Source organism: Lepidochelys olivacea (genome assembly GCF_965140295.1).
Source record: "Lepidochelys olivacea isolate rLepOli2 genome assembly, chromosome: 4".
NCBI lineage: Eukaryota > Metazoa > Chordata > Testudines > Cheloniidae > Lepidochelys > Lepidochelys olivacea.
Window position 1 is genome coordinate 118204681 of NC_140414.1, and position 16556 is coordinate 118221236.

General features: G+C 43.4%; 1 protein-coding gene and 1 pseudogene across 2 annotated transcripts in view; one reads left to right on the top strand and one right to left on the bottom strand.

Annotated features, from left to right (window-relative positions):
* LDB2 (LIM domain binding 2) overlaps positions 1 to 16556 on the top strand; it is a 490344-nt gene that overhangs the window by 63002 nt on the left and 410786 nt on the right. The window lies entirely within an intron of this gene.
* Positions 6791 to 7193, bottom strand: LOC311519820 (ubiquitin-like FUBI-ribosomal protein eS30 fusion protein pseudogene; annotated as a pseudogene). The gene has a single exon. The product of its transcript is annotated as a ubiquitin-like FUBI-ribosomal protein eS30 fusion protein pseudogene (transcript).

Below are 16556 nucleotides of genomic sequence, written 5' to 3' on the forward strand. Positions count from 1 at the left end.
GTACATAATCTCACTCTACTCCAAGACCAGTCAAAAGCAAGCCCTCCTTCTATCACAGGGGTCTCCAGACTTTATGAGATGAGGGCCATATTAGATTTTTTGAAGGGGCTTCGCGGGCCGAAGCGACTGTGAAAGAGATTAAATATATGCAAAATCGTTAAACACTACTGTGTCAGTGTTGCATTAAATTCTAAATCTGGTATAAAAAGTTGGCTCCCCTTTTTGGGTCTGCTCTGGCCCATGGCTGCTCCCTTCTCCCTGTGCCTGCTCTGCTGAAGAAAAGGACAAAGGATTGAAAGTTTGGCTGTACTTTGGTAAGAAGCTCCAGGTTCCCATTGTTGGCGGGGACTGTTTGATTCTATTAGTGCTGTAGTTAAAATGTAACCATTATGAAATTGTTAATTTCCATCTTCTTTACTCCATTTATTGGAGATGTAATTAAGCATCGGGCTTGTATTTGTACTCTAAGGCAGGGGTCCCTGCCTGCTCGGCTGCAGCAACGACTCTCCCGTAAGTTGGCTCCCCTTTTGGGGGCACCCTGGCTCCCGGGGGCACTCACCCCTCTGCACAGCTCAGCTGTGCTGTCACCTCACTTGAGCTGTTGCTGGCGGCCCCTCCCCCGGCCTGCTCGGTGTGCCTACTCAGCTGTTCACTTCTCCCCTGTTGGTTGGAGGGCCGGACAAATGGAAGCCCCGGGCCGGATCTGGCCTGCGGGCCCTAGTTTGGAGACCCCTGCTGTATCAGACTGAAATAATGGTCTGGTGCTTTGCTCTAGTCTCTAAGGTGCCACAAGCACTCCTTTTCTTTTTGCAAATACAGACTAACACGGCTGCTACTCTGAAACCTATATAGAGTGACACTCAGTCGCCATCACTTCAGAATGTCTTCCTGGGGAAATTCTGCAAAGATGCCACTGCTCTGGGGACTGCTGGTTGGGAACAGAGAATTTGGTAGATTGGAAAGTAGGGAGTTAAGAGCTGCTGGGTTGGTGGAGATGGAGAATGGGGCTCCTCAACTGGGGGAAGAAGTGATGGATGGGGATATGGTGGAGGCTCGAGGAAGATACATACTGTAGCAGCAGCCACTTTCCCTCATGAATAATATCTAGAAGAGCAAGATCTCCTAGTTTCCTTCCTGGTAAATAAGAGGATCAGGCCCAGCATGGCGGGATTGGGTGGGAAACCAGCTCTGCAAGACTGTTTAAAAACTCGAGACAGCTCTGGCAAGTACAGACTCTGCCCTCATCAGTGTGGTACAAAGAACTGGAAGTCAATTTTTTGCCAGAAATGCAAAGTTACATAAGGCTATGTTTAGGGCATGGATTCTCCTACCTGATGGAAAATTTCACAGTCCTGGAAAGTGACTGAGACAAATGAGTCGGTCCTTTCTTTGCTAGCTAGAAATTTACTTCCAATTTACAGTATTGGCTATCACAGTACCACAATGTTGAAATACCCATTTTATCAGTATGGGATAACTTTGATTAGCAAGAAAAAAATCAAGAACCATTTGTATTACAGTAGTATAGTAGGACCAGCCATACATCTTATATGATCTGTGACCACTTCTGTTGTTAATCCCATTGTTAGAGTATGCATACTACATTTATGTATGCAAAAAAAACTCTTGTGGAGGGAACTCCTAGAAGCCCAAATTTTCACCTGGTTTCTGTGGAAACCACACTTTAAAGGACAGATTCATAGATAAAGCCAAAAGGGACCAATGTGCTCATCTAATCTGACTTCCTATCTAACACAGGCCATAGGACTTCCTTGCATAGGTGCTGAAACTAGGGATGCAGTGCAGCAGCACCCCCTGTCTTGAAGGGGTTTCTGTCATATACAGGATTTACAGTTTGGGTCAATGTCCCCCAGAACCCCACTATACAAGTTATTCCACCACCCCTGTTTCCTCGAATTAACTCCTGTTAGAACTAGAGCATATCTTTTAGAAAAATATCCAATCTTGATTTTAAAATGATCAGTAACAGAGATTCCACCACTGCTCTTCATAAATTGGTCCATAGATTAGTTACTCTCACTGGTAAAAATTTGCATCTCTTTTCCCTTCTAAATTTGTCTAGTTTGAATTCCCAACCAATGGATCTTGTTATACTTTTCTTTGCTTGAATGAAGAGCCAATTATCAAATGTTTTGTTCCCCACTTGGTACTTACAATTTGTGATCAAGTCATCCTTTAAGCTTGTCTTTGTTAAGCTAAATAGATTGAGCTCCTTGAGTAAGCAATCATGGGATAAGAAGGAAGGTCCTCTCATGGATCAGTAAATAGTTAAGACAGGAAACAAAGGGTCCAAAAAAATGGTCAATTTTCACAATGGAGAGTGGTAAATAGTGAGGTTCCCCAGGGATCAGTACTGGGACCTGTGCTATTCAACATATTCATAAGTGATATGGAAAAGGGGATGAATATTGAGGTGGCAAAATGTGAAGAGGATACAAAATTACTCAAGATTGTAACTCTTCAGTCAGTTTTGGACTTAACTAAGGGATCTCCCAAAACTGTGTGACTGGGCAACAAAAATGATAAATGAAATTCAGTGTCAATCAGTGCAAAATAATGTATGTTGGAAAGCAATTCCAACTATACATACAAAATGATGGATCTAAATTAGCTGTTACCATGCAAGGAAGAGATCTTGGAGTCATTGTGAATAATTCTCCGAAACCTTCAGTTCAATGTGCAGTAGCAGTCAAAGTTAACAGAATATTAAGAACCATTTGGAAAGGAAGTTAATAAGACATAAAATAATCCATGCTATGCCCATACCTTGAATATTGTGTGCAGTTCTGGTCACCCCCATTTCCAAAAAGATATATTAGAGTTGGAAAAGTATATAGAAAGGCAAGAAAAATGATTAGTGGCTAAGTTCCCTGTAAGTCACGTGGCTGTGTAGCAGCCCTCTTAGCGTGGTGCAAGTGCTCAGGGAACCCGTCTGGGGAGCTGCTGGGGAGGGGCACCTGGCCCCCAACCTCCTGCTGTGGCCAGGGTGCCCCGAATCCAGTCGCAACCAGCCCCAACCCAGCCATGACAGCACCCCTCCCCCAGCCTGAAACCAGCCCTGGCCCAGACCTGCCGGGGGAGGGGCACCTATCCTGCAACCCCAGCCCCGGAGCTACCATGGCAGAGGGAGGCACCTCTACCCCGCAGCCCAGGTGCTGCTATGGGGAGTCCTCTCTTCCAGCCGTAGCCCCAGAGCACCCTCCTGCACCCCATACCCCTTGGCCCTACCCCCACAACATGAATTTTGTTATGTGCACCAATATGAAGGTGATGTGTCACTGATTAGGGGTATGGAACCGTTTCCATATGAGGAGACATTAAAAAGACTGGGACTGCTCAGTTTAGAAAAGAGACAACTGGGATGGGGGGAGATATGACCGCGGTCTCTCAAATCATGAATGGTGTGGAGAAGTGAGTAAGGAAGTGTTAGATACTCCTTCACATAACACAAGAACCAGGGGTCACCCAATGAAATTAATAGGCAGACTAGATAAGGAAGGATGTCATCACACATTACAGTCCACATGCGGAACTTGTTGCTAGGGGCTGTTGTGAATGCCAGAAATATAACTGGGGTCAAAAAAGAATTAGATAAGTTCATGGCAGATGGGTCCATCAATGGCTATTAGCCAAGGTGGTCAGGGAAACAACCCCATACTCTGGGTGTCCAAGCCTCTGACTGCCAGAAGTAGTAGATGAGAGGGAGTAGATGAGAGGGGATGGCTTATTCAATAATTGCACTGTTCTGTTCATTCCCTCTGAAGCACCTGGCACCAGCCACTATTGGAAGACAGGCTACTGGGCTAGAGGGACCACTGGTCAGACCCAGTATGGCCACTCTGGATGTTATCATCCCTATACGGCATGTTTTCCAATCCTTTAATCATTATTGTGACTCTTCTCTCCAATTTATTAACATCCTTCTTGAATTGTTGACTCCAAAACTGGACCTAGTGTTCCAACAGCCATTGCATCATTGCCAAATACTGAGGTAGGGATTGATTTTTTCCAACTGCCCAACCCTGCAAATAGATCTTGTCAGGTGAGGTGAATATAACGTGCCAAATTCTGTAGAATTTGTTCTGTGGTCATGCTGTAGATGGAGTTCTGGTAAGATCAAATGAGTACACCAATTTAAACTCTTTCCCTCAGAAGAGATGGAAATTAACCATGAATGAATGAGCACTGTTCAAAAATAGTTACTGTAAAGAGTTAACACATGATTTAAATAGATGGGTGATTCTCTCTCTCTCTCTCTCTCTCTCTCTCGTGTGTGTGTGGGGGGGAGGAGGGGCAATAAACATAATTAAAATGAATGCTCTTCTCAAGATCCTTTTTTAGTCTGAATTCCTTCTTTATTCATATTCCTACCTTTTTATTTTAACAAAAGCCAGCAACGTATTCTGGCCTTCCATATGGAATGCTGATAAGCCCAGACTCACCTTACAAAGATTGCAGCTCCCTAGCAAAGCAGGTGGTTTCAGATTTCATGACTTTAAACTTTACCATCAGGGAACAATTCTTAGCCAACCAGCACAGTGGCTCATTCTCTTATGCTGTAGAGCCCTGGATTGGCTATACGTGGATGCAAAATGTGTTGCTCCTTTTACCCTTTCCCAGTGTGCTTCACTCAGACTACTATTGATTCCCTGAAGAGCAATTGCCACTGACTGTGACAGCCAGAAATACTTGGCGTACTATGTTTCTAAATTCAGAAATGATCCCCTTCTACATACTAAGGCCTCTGTCTGGAGTAAATCAAAACTATATAGCAGGCAACCTCATCATTTGGGCAGTTGGATAAGGAAAGGCGTCTTGACTATCAGCCAGTTTATGGAAAATGATACCGTCCTGCTTTTACAATATTAAAAGAAAAGCTCAATCTAGAGACGGAGGAGTGTCAATATATATACAACTTAAATATGCCATCACAAATCAGTTTTGCCTTGATGTATGTGCTACCTCAGATCCACCTGAACTGCTTTCATTTCCTCAAATATTACCAAGAACTATGGGAACTCTATATTCACACCTGGCCAGCAAATTTGAATTAAACATGGATTCCCTAAAAATGGAGGAGGAACTAGGCCAGTTATTCTCTGCTAACCAATGAAAACAAATTAGCCAGTGCTCTAAACTGCTCCATCTCTGGTTAAGATTAATCCATCAGAAAATCATACAGACGATGGATTGGACCTCTCTGATTGTTCAAAATGGGTGCCACTCAATCAGAAAAATGTTGGTTATGATTCAGCAGGTTCTAATTTAACCCATATGTGTAGGAAGGCTCCTAAACGCAATGTTTTGGGTAGAATTTAATTGGACAGTTAACTTTTTTCTATCAAATAAAGTTGTGTTATAAGCTAAACATGAAATTTTAAACCTAATGAACATTAATTGGAAGCTGAATAAATATGAAAAACTTTGGCTCAGCAGAGCACTAATAATTGTTAAAAGACTAGTGCTACAAAAATGGAAATTCCAAAAAACATCCAATAATTGAATACTGGAGCACAGACCATGTAAGCTTGGCCACAATGGAAAGAATTCTACTTTAACAGGAATATACTCAATTCTTAGAGGTACGAGAGAGACTTTCCTGAAAGTATCTAAATGATACTATTAAATGCACTGGCCCCATGCTCAACTCCCCTTTTTTCTCTGCCCCACTTCCTTCCCTTCCCTTTCTCCCTGTCCCTTCCTGAAGCTTGCTTCTGTTCTTTATTTTTATTTGAATAATCCTTCCCTCCCTCCCCATTTCATCTGTACATAAGACAGAATAAGATTTAAAACTAGTTTGTTTGTAAACTGTGTAATACAAACAATTGCTGTATATTTTAAACCATATTATAAATCAAATGTTTCAAGTATAGTTAAGATTAGGTAGGAAATGGTTAATACATTTCAAGATGGTTTGTGTGCATGTGTGTATAGATATAGCTATGGAGAGAGATGCACATACAAAAAGTTAACAGGAAGAAGACAATTGCTATAAGATGTAGCCACATTCCTCTTAAGGAAAATGGACTCAAAGGGAAGAAATAAGAAAATCTATAACATGTTTGAGTGGAAACCTTCACAAGAAATCATCAGGGTTCAAAAAGAAAAACAAGGATCAATTTTTGTTTGCAGAGGATTTAACTGCTCTTTTTGTGTATCAACTAAAGTGGAAGAAATCGACACATTTTCTAGGTTTTTAGGCTGAATTACAACCAACAATCTTTTCTTTGGCAACTAAAAGAATCCCAGTGAAGACAGAAGAGTCTGCACCTAGTACTAGTATTCACTATTAACTACTTCAGTTAATTGACTGATTCAGAAGCCACCTTGGAAGCTGCTTATGCTAAGTTTAAAATGAAAATATGGAGAATATATTTTTGCTGCCATAATAATTGCATGTAAAAATCTTTATGCTAAACAGTTTGTTGCAGAAGGGCAGGAAGCACTATCAAAGAATAGCAAAATGGGGTCCACTTGAAAAGTAACTGGTTACACAACTAGAACTGGCTGAAATGTAGTACAAGAATCTTATTAGATGTGAAGAATGCCTTTCCGAATTTATTGTGATGGCACTCATAGATCCCAATCAGGATTGTGTTGGATACTGTACAAATACTCAGACATGTACTCCACACTGAAAGAGCTTGTGTTCTAATTTTGAAAGAGGACAGAAGGAAAAAGGACTGAGCTGGTTTGAGCTATCAGTGGGGGGAGAGGGGAGGGGAGGGTTCAGGTGACATCTGCTTTATTGGGTGAGGAGGTGTGCCATTTAGGAGTTAGCATTGGGGCCCTTTCTTCTTGCCAAAGCCTGGCACGATATTGACAAAGCGCCGGTTGTATTGCATGCATCTCTTGGCACGGCCAGTCGTCTACAACTTCTTGCTTGCTTGCTTGCTTGCTTGGCAACCTCAGGAGCCTGGCCTCTCACCTTCCCAGCACGAGTCAGGGAGCCATGGACCTTACCACCCAGCATGCAAGCAGCCACCTCTAGGATGGTAAACTTGCTGATGCCACATTGCCCAATGAGAGATCCATCCTCCAAGGGAGTTCCACCCAAGAGAACCACCTGGTCCTCGGGTGCAATGCCCTCCACGGACTCAATGTGAGTGGAGGTTTCCTGTCCGGAAACCTCAAGATGTGTGCAGGTTCTGAGCACGGATGAACAGCTGCATGGTTCCAGCTATGCGTGAGACGCTGCTACCATGTTAGGCATGTCCAAATGCCCTTTGGAACTACAGTGTCTTTACCCAAGACTAATACTGACCCATAAAGACAAAGACAAAACAAAATTGCTGTGAATCACTAAAGATTTTCTAGATAGAGAAGCTTTGGAAGAAGAAATGTTAAAGAAGTTCCACAGCTTAAGATTGATTGATTAAAGGACTGAAATAGACTGGAAGAAAGAAAAGAAAAGCATGAAAGTCCAAACTAATGCACAAAACAGAACAGTCACCACTAAAGTCACTAAAGGTCGTATTATTAGCCTGCTAGATTGTGAAAGACTACTCACCAGGAGTCATACTTCACTGTGCAAACAGACCCATTCAAACCAGTACTTGTGTAAACAGGTACTACTCCAAGGTGAGTGAGGGATTCACAATGTGATCCAGAGAGAAATGAAATAAACCTGCCTTAATCAAAATTCAAATAAATCAGTCTAGGAATTGGCATAATGATGAATAAGGCCAGAAAAGGGGGAAATCTCCACTCAGGAAATGAGTGGAGTAGATCATGGTTGGAAAACGAAGTCTAGCTATTTAACCAAGTAGGAAAAACTCCAAGTAACTGCTTGAGGGTTGCAGCTGGATTTATGAATTTTCATTAATATTTGAAAGTTTACATGTGAGACACTGTAGAAACGTCCAAGTATTCTTTGTGTTTATTTCCTGTGTTCTAAAGGGATCATCAAGTAAACTATAAGGCAGAGAGATATAGATAAATATAAAATTGGGATTCTCTACAAAACAGGAATGCTAGAGGTATTTTATTTATTTTTTAAAGTAAATCTACACACTGAAGCAGGAAAATATGCAGAGGTGAATAATGTTCTCTCTCAGAAATTCCAACAGATGGATCATTATGTATCTTTACTTTTTTGCCTTAAATTAGAAGAGTGCTGGCTGTTCTGCTGTCTTTATCATAGCTCGTGCATACATATACATCCTTTATTGGAGAAAATGTTATTGCTAGTTAGTTTCAGTAGCCTAAATGAATAGTGGTGATAGACACTGTATAGAGCCTAGAAGTGTTGTTGTGGCAAAATGCCTTGGCATATACAGCTGCAGTTTTATGCTTCATGTCATAATGCAGCCAGAACACAGTACTGTGTGAAAGAAAGCTTCCACAGTTTGCTGCAGCAAGGTAAACAGTAACTGGAAAACCAGTAGGGCTGAGTGAATGCACCGTGGTCTCAAAAGGAATACATAGTGCTCTGAGAATAGAAGCCACGGCAATTCGTCTGAAACGAAATAGTGCTTGTGCTCTAAAAGATTAGTTCCTTTCAAAGGAAAGGGGAGGTTTATTTTTCTTAACAGCTTTAGTAGCTTTGAAGAAACTAAACTAAGAATCTTAATACAAAACGCAAAATGGGATCTAGCCATCTGAAATGACCTCTGGCGTTCTGGGTCATGCTGGATCAGAGTGCTGCATTTGATGGGTGCGTGTTGTGCCGACATGAAGCACGCAGGGAATGGGTGGCCCGCACTGCAAGCCCAAAGAGGAGAGAGAATTCTCAGCAGAGTGTCTTGTATTAGCTTAGGGGTAAAAGACCCGATTTTAAAAAAAATCTTGCTCCCAGAGTTCCATGGGCTGGGTGTGATTCTCTACCCTGGTCCCATCTTTGGGATCCTTTAGTCTTCCGGAGCCTATGGAGCCAAGAGGACCCTTCTGTTCTGCTGAGGAGGAGTGCTGCTACTAACAGATGGCTCCATAAGTGGATGACTTTACTGGTGTCTGGGGGCTAAGTGATCTTTGGGTCCCTATGGACCAGCTTCAGTCTGTTTTGAGGGGTGCAGCAAACTTGCCACACCAGCTCACCCCCCCCCCATTGTGGCCAGAAGTGGCATTGTAGCAGTAGTGCCTTAGTTCCCCCGCACAAACGCACATACTGTCCTTTGGCCTACTCTGACCATAGGAGTGACCTGGCCTTCCAGCCAGACCCCTTTACAGAGTCCAGCCCTTTCCAGGGTCACAAAGTCCTTTTTCAAAGTCCACCAAAGGGGGTGGGGTAGAGTATACAAATCCTTCAGCCTGGCAGGGCTCAGCAGGCAGTCCTCCATGCAGTTATGCCTCTGCTACTGCTCACTGGTTCAGTCAATCCCCCAATCTAGGGCTGGCACAGTCCTTCCTGCAGGCTTCTTCCTAGAGATAGGGCACACCCTGCCTTCTTGCCTCAGAGTCCCCTCCCCAACTGGACTCACCTGGTCTGTATGGAAACAAGCCTTCCTCGCCCCCAAGCTGGGCTTTAGATCTAATTTAGTTCTGGCTCACCCTCCAGGTGCAGCTTGCGTTGCCTTGCTCGCCAGTATAACCCTTTTGCAAACTGTGTGGGGTAAACGCCCCACCATGGGTGATTAGCCAGAGAGGAGTGACTTGCGCTAGGCAGTCTTTTTATGGTTCTTCCTTGTTTGATATATCACCCAGGAAAGAGAACAGCCCGTTTAATCAGACATCAGGTGGTTGAACTGACTGCCTAAGATGGACTGAGTGGATGAAAACAGCCTCCTCCACTGCAGTCTGCTGGTAGAAAGTCAATGACGCTTCTTGCCTACATTGTAATGAAAGCAGCAACCTTCTCTGAATTTCACAGTCTTTGACCAGCTGGATTGCCATATGGTTGAGTCTCTAATACCAGTCCTGGGAAAGGACCAAGCATTGTGGCTGCTACTGAAGGGGGAGCACTCTCCAAGGAAAAAGAGCATTCTCCATAGTTGCATATCCAGATATGCTCCTGGAGCTTCCATAGGGCCTTGGAGACCTTGTTCAGTATGGACAAAGTGATATATATTTAAGATACTGTAATTGCTCCTTAGACCCTTTATACATTGAAAAATATTGGAAGGGAGAGAAATGATGTTGCATGCAAGGATATTTAGTCTATTAAATACTAACTAAGGGGTGATGCAGCATTCATTAGGAAGCTGTTTTGGCCAATTTACTTGCCAGGATGAGACTCAAATGAAAAGAAAATTCTAAAAACCTAAAATAAACAGAAAAAGTTATTATATATAGACCGTTACATAAATGTTCATGTCATCTGAGAAAATTATACACGTTTTGAAAGGAGTAATTTTTGACTTTACAAAAATTCATAGTGATGGTGGCCTTTTGCAGATCACAAAACCCAGGATGAAGCACTTGATAGCTGGGGACAAAGAGTTCTTAGCCAAGGGGAATCTAGCTTGGAATGAATTTCCAGAGGAGATCAGATTAACCCAGATTCTGACCACCTTTAGGAAAGGCTGTAAAACCTCCCCATTTGACCGATCTTTCCCACTGTAACTAGAAAGACATTCCACACCAACCAGTCGCACTCCCTATAGCAATCTTTAAAAAAACCCAATCCAAGCAAAAAGAAAAGGAGTACTAGTGGCACCTTAGAGACTAACCAATTTATTTGAGCATAAGCTTTCGTGAGCTACAGCTCACTTCATCGAATGCGTTCAGTGGAAAATACAGTGAGGAGATTTATATACACACAGAACATGAAAAAATGGATGTTATACATACTGTAAGGAGAGTGATCACTTAAGATGAGCTATTAGAGCCAGGGACTCCATACAGTTTACTGGGGACTTCGTCGTGGCCAATCTATTTAATGTGAAAGATATTCATATACTACAGTTTTTGGTGTGATGCTGTATGGAATATGTGGGTGATATTGGTTAGTCTCTAAGGTGCCACAAGTACTCCTTTTATTGTTGATACCAGTATTATCTGGCACGATTCATTGCAATGTCATATGTCATGTGATGTATCTGCGAAAATGTTATGATTTGCCAAGTATGATCATCTTGTTTGTGTTTGTATTTTGAGTCACAGATTATATGTAGGGTATATTGGTATTTTCAAACTTGTGCTGTGTTTCTGGGGACGTCCCCAGACAGATTGACATCAGCACTGCCTTGACTCTTTGATGGCCCATCAAGGGCTGTTAACTGTACAATGAACCCATTGAAAGGGTCAGGGACTACACCTTAGGTAGGGGAATGTCTATGGACAGAATTCTAATGCTTTCCAGGCCATGTGCTGTGAAGCTTGTGTTTGGGACACAGGAAGTACAAACCACATGGCAAAAGGAATATAAAGGGCAGCTTCATCTTCTCCATTTTGTCTTCATTCCTGCTTCTTACCTCTGGAGGAACTGTGCTACAAACTGAAGCTCTGAACAAAGGACTGAATGACTCATCCAAGCTTTGCATATGTTCCAGAGAGATTTTCAAGCCAGCAAACTCGCCAATACAGCTAAGCACCTGATACATGGACTTTGAATCTTTGTATGTATCTGACTGCTTTTACTCTCTAACAACTTTTTTTTTTTTAATATATGTAATAAACCTTTAGTTTTAGACATTAAAGGATTGGCTGCCATGTAGTATTTTGGGTACGATCCAAACTCCTATTGACTTGGTAACGTGGCTGACCTTTTCAGGTCAGAAGAACATTTTGTACATGTGAGCAGAGTTTTAAAATTTCTCACTATATTGCAGCTTGGTACTGATTGGGAGCCAGAGAGCTAGAATTCAATAAGGAGACTGTGTGATAACCAGTGTGGGGATGTTTGACTGTTTGGGGAGTTTAACTTCAGTGTTAATGACCAGCCTTTGAGAGAATTCGCTCTCCCTTTTGTGCCCTGCCCTGCCCTGCCCTTGGCATTTTCAGTGAGGGCTCTTTCAAGCACCCCAAATCACATCTGGTCTCAGTACTAAACACTAAGATTAAAGGAGGAGGGATTTTAATGCATTAAGTGGAAAAGATCTGCAGATATGCTGACAGGAGTTTCTTATATTAGTTTTGCATTATTCATTAATATCAAGAGGGACACTGAAAACTTGTGCCAGATAAAATCCTTTTGAAATCTGTGACTTAGATTTTTGAACTTCTGAAATACATGATGACTTTTCTAGAATCATTTAAATCAAAACAAGATTACCTGGCATTGTAGGTTCCTTGTATTCTTCCCACCTTGCACAGTGGAACTGTATTGGATTTACTGGATCTGGGATCCTTGGCAGCTGTGGCAGTGGGGCAGGAACTGGCTTTGCCCATGTTTTTGAGTGATTATCTGTATAACACATTCTCAATTACAATACCTACCTCTTAAAAGGGTCAAGGTTGAAAATGGGTTTCAGTTGAGTCCAGCTACCACATAAAAATCAACATTACCCTCACTATGTAACTTTACCTTACTTTCTATACAACTTAAAACATTCCTGCCAGACGTCCTGAGGAAATAATATGTCATCTTCTAAGTACAGAATAGGAGTGGGAATTTCCAAAGTGCTCAGCTTTGGTCTAACTCTACTTCCACTGAAGTCCATGAGAATGTCAATGACAGCAAAGTTAGGCCAATGTTGAGTGCTTTTGAAATTGCCACTCTACATTTTAATGAATAACCACAAGGTAGTGAGTTAAGGCTGCACATATAATCTTGACTTTGGCATTCTTGACTTGAAGGCTGAATTTTACAGACTAAACATTCTGCATGTTTTTTTGCATGGAGTTGTTAACTTTTTTTTCCAGTTCATTTTTTTTCCATTGACACAGTATGTTTGTTTTTTGACATAGGGTAGTAAGATGTGCTCTTCTTTCTCTCTTTGACTGAGCATTATTATCTATATTACTGCAGCATCTAGGCACTCTAGTCATGGACCATGACTTCATTGTGCTTGGTGCTGTAGAAGCACAGATAGTTCTTGTCCTAAGGAGCTTACAATCAATTTATATAACAAGAGACAACTGATGGTACAGAGACAGATAGAAGGGGGATTATAAGAAATAGTCCTGAAGGAATTTTGCTCCCCAAAATTAAAAATTCTGTGCCAAAAAATTTAAAATTTCTGCACACAATATTCTAAAATTCTGCATATTTTGTCAAAATAACACAATATAATCCCATTAGTTTTGTTTCAATTATTCTGGCAATTTTACTTTAGAATACCTGTCAGCAAGTATGTCAACAATACAGACAACAAAAAAGATTATCCCAAGAGTAGAGAGTTAAAGAAACCCCTAAGACAACCCAGTTCCAGCTGGAGGGTGCTGAAGAGGGCTGTTTAGCGCTGCCACCCCCACCCCCGAGCCCAGACATGGGGCCCCTCTGGCCCAGACATGCGTTGCGCCCCCACATCCCTTGACACACATGGGGAGGGGCCCAGCCTAGACACGTGCATGTGCCCCTCCCCGGCACCGAGCCCAGCTGCAGGCTCTGCTCTGAGCAGTTTTGTCCCTCTGGGGAACAGAGTGCTGCCCTGCCCTCCCTCACCCTTTGCCAGAGCCAGGTCTCCCATCCCTAGGCAGATGAGGATCAAGCACTGTAGCCAGAGTATGCAGAGTCTCCATCCCCGCCAGGCCAGGTGCTCACTCACTGCGAGCTGAAGAACCAGGCTCTGCAGCGTCCAGTGGCCCCTAGTAGTTGCAGCAGCTCTGCAGCCCCAATTCTGCTGGGGAAACATTAAATTATGTGCAGAACATTAATTCTGCGCAAATTCTGCATTGTGCAGTGGCACAGAATTCCCCCAGGAATAAAGAAACAATGAGACAATATTGGTTAATATGATAGGCCACTGGTGCACTGATACCACAGCCTAACCATTTTCAGGTTTTTGTAGGTATCATGAAAAACGAGAATTTGGAGGAGGATAATGAAATAGCTTTGAAAATCATAGAAATGTAGGGTTAGAAGGGATCTCAAGAAGTTATTAAATCCAGCCCCCTGCGCTGAGGTAGGACCAAATCAGCTTAGACCATCCCTTTCAGGTGTTTGTGCAACCTATTCTTAAGAACCTGCAATGAGAGGGATTCCACAACCTCCCTTGGAGAGCCTATTCCAGAACTTAACTACCCTTATAGTTAGGTTTTTTTTTTCCCTAATATCTAACCTAAATCTTCCTTGCTGCAGATTAAGCCCATTATTTCTTGCCCTATCTTCAGTGGACATGGAGAACAATTGATCACCTTCCTCTTTAAAGAAAGCACAAAAGCGGTTGTTTGAACATTTAATACATCAATAATGGGGGAAGGCATTGTTGGTCAACTGAAGGGGGAGTCAAGTACTGATAGCGAATGAGAGATGATATGTAGAGTGGGCATAGGCCATAAAGAGCCTTGAAAGTGAAGACAAGCAAATTATTTAATGAAATAGAGAACGGGGAGACAGTGGAGGGATACAAACAGAGGGATGATATGGTCAAAATGAGGGGCTGGGAGAATGATCTTTGCAGCATCCTTCTGAATGGATGTGAGTGGGGAATGACTGAATTTGTCAAGGTAAAAGAAAAGGATGTTACAATAACTGAGATATGAGATGAAAGCCTGGATGAGAGTTTTAGCTTTGTGGGTGGATAGGAAAGACCATCTTTGAGATGTTACGCAGAAAGGTCTACAGGGAGAAGAGAAGAGGACCAAGGACAGAATGTTGTGGAACCCACACAGAAAGCTGGAGTGGGGATTGGGTGGATCCTCCAAAGGACATGAAGGAGGAGGGATTAGAGAGGTTAGGAGAAGAGTGAGTCACGGAAGCCAAGGGAGGACAAGATTTCAAGAAGAAGAGCACAGTCTATGTTGCTGATGACTGACAGGTCAAAGAGGATGAGAAAGGAGTACTGGGTCAGAGCTTTGGCTAGGCAGAGATCAGGAGACTTCGGAGAGAGTGGTTGCAGTGGAGTGCAATGGGTGGAACATGAATCGGAGAATGTCTAGTTTGAAATTAGAGATAAGAAACTCCAGACATGGATTATAAACAGCACATTCAATGAGCTTAGAAATGAAAGGGAGAAAGGAGACGGCGTGATAGTTGGAGGGACAAGTAGGGTCAAGGGTAGCTTTTTTTTAAAGCTGGGAGAGACCTAAGCATGTTTGTATCATGAGGGGGAAGAGCTTGAGGAGAGTGAGAGGTTAAGGAGAAGAGTAAGGGAGGGGATGAGAGTGGGCATGAGGGAGATCAGATAGGAGGGGGCCATTGTGGCAAATGGAGAGGTTAAAGGAGAAAGTGGATGAGAAACTTCTGTATTTTGCCAGGACAAGGAGGAGAGATGTATAGGCAGGAAGGGAAGGCAAGCTGAGGAGAAGGGGAAGGTCACGTTTTACTTTGTCAATGTTTTTGATGAAGAAAATTGGGGAGATCCTGTCTGGAGAGAGAAGTGTGTGTGTGTGTGTGAGAGAGAGAGAGAGAGATCCCCTGACTGTGTTGTAAACTCTTCAGATATACTGGGTAAAGTGATTTTGGCCCCCACTGCGGGAGCTCTCTGATGGTGTGGAGTTTCCAGTCTTCTGCCAAGCCCCAAACTTTCATTAATACTGTGTCTATCCCCAGCCCAGCAATTCATTCTATGCCCCCACACCTGCCTGTCTCCCAGGTCCCACATTAGTTCTTCCCCTTGCCCTGGCTCCTCCCTCCCCCAGCCTCACCTCTGCTCCTGCAGCTCCAGGAATTCTTCATTCCCCTCCCCACCCCAGGTTAGGGCAGGGGCTGCAGCAGAGTCCCTCCTGGCCCTTCCAGGCTGGTGTTGCAAGGAGGGAAGGGGAGAGAGGGAGCAGAGCTGCTCAGTGCTGCTGGGCTCTTTCTACTCCCTATGCCGTGCTGCTTTCCTGTGGGAATGGTGGTGGCTCCTGAGGGGAGACTTATGAGGGGCTTATGAGGAGAGGCTGAGGGAACTGGGATTGTTTAGTCTACAGAAGAGAAGAATGAGGGGGGATTTGATAGCTGCTTTCAACTACCTGAAAGGTGGTTCCAAAGAGGGTGGCTCTAGACTATTCTCAGTGGCAGCGGATGACAGAACGAGGAGTAATGGTCTCAAGTTGTAGTGGGGGAGGTTTAGGTTGGATATTAGGAAAAACTTTTTCACTAGGAGGGTGGTGAAACACTGGAATGCGTTACCTAGGGAGGTGGTGGAATCTCCTTCCTTAGATATTTTTAAGGTCAGGCTTGACAAAGCCCTGGCTGGGATGATTTAATTGGGGATCGGTCCTGCTTTGAGCAGGGGGTTGGACTAGATGACCTCCTGAGGTCCCTTCCAACCCTGATATTCTATGAGAGGGAGAGAGCTCTGCCTGCCTCCTACAGCAACCCCGATTGGCTGCTCTTCCTCAGATGGTGGGTCCGTGGGGAAAGTAGCCAATCAGAGGGAGTTTTCCCTGTGGTATGGCTGAAATTTGAGAGAGGGCTTCCCGAATCGCGGCCAGAGGGGCTGCAGCCCTGGTCAAAATGACCTGACTCAGGAAGAAATCATAAGAGTTGGCAACATTGGGATTGTAGTGAACCTGACTGCTCCTTACTGAGCACTGTGTTAACCCCAGCACAACACCCAGCAGCAGAG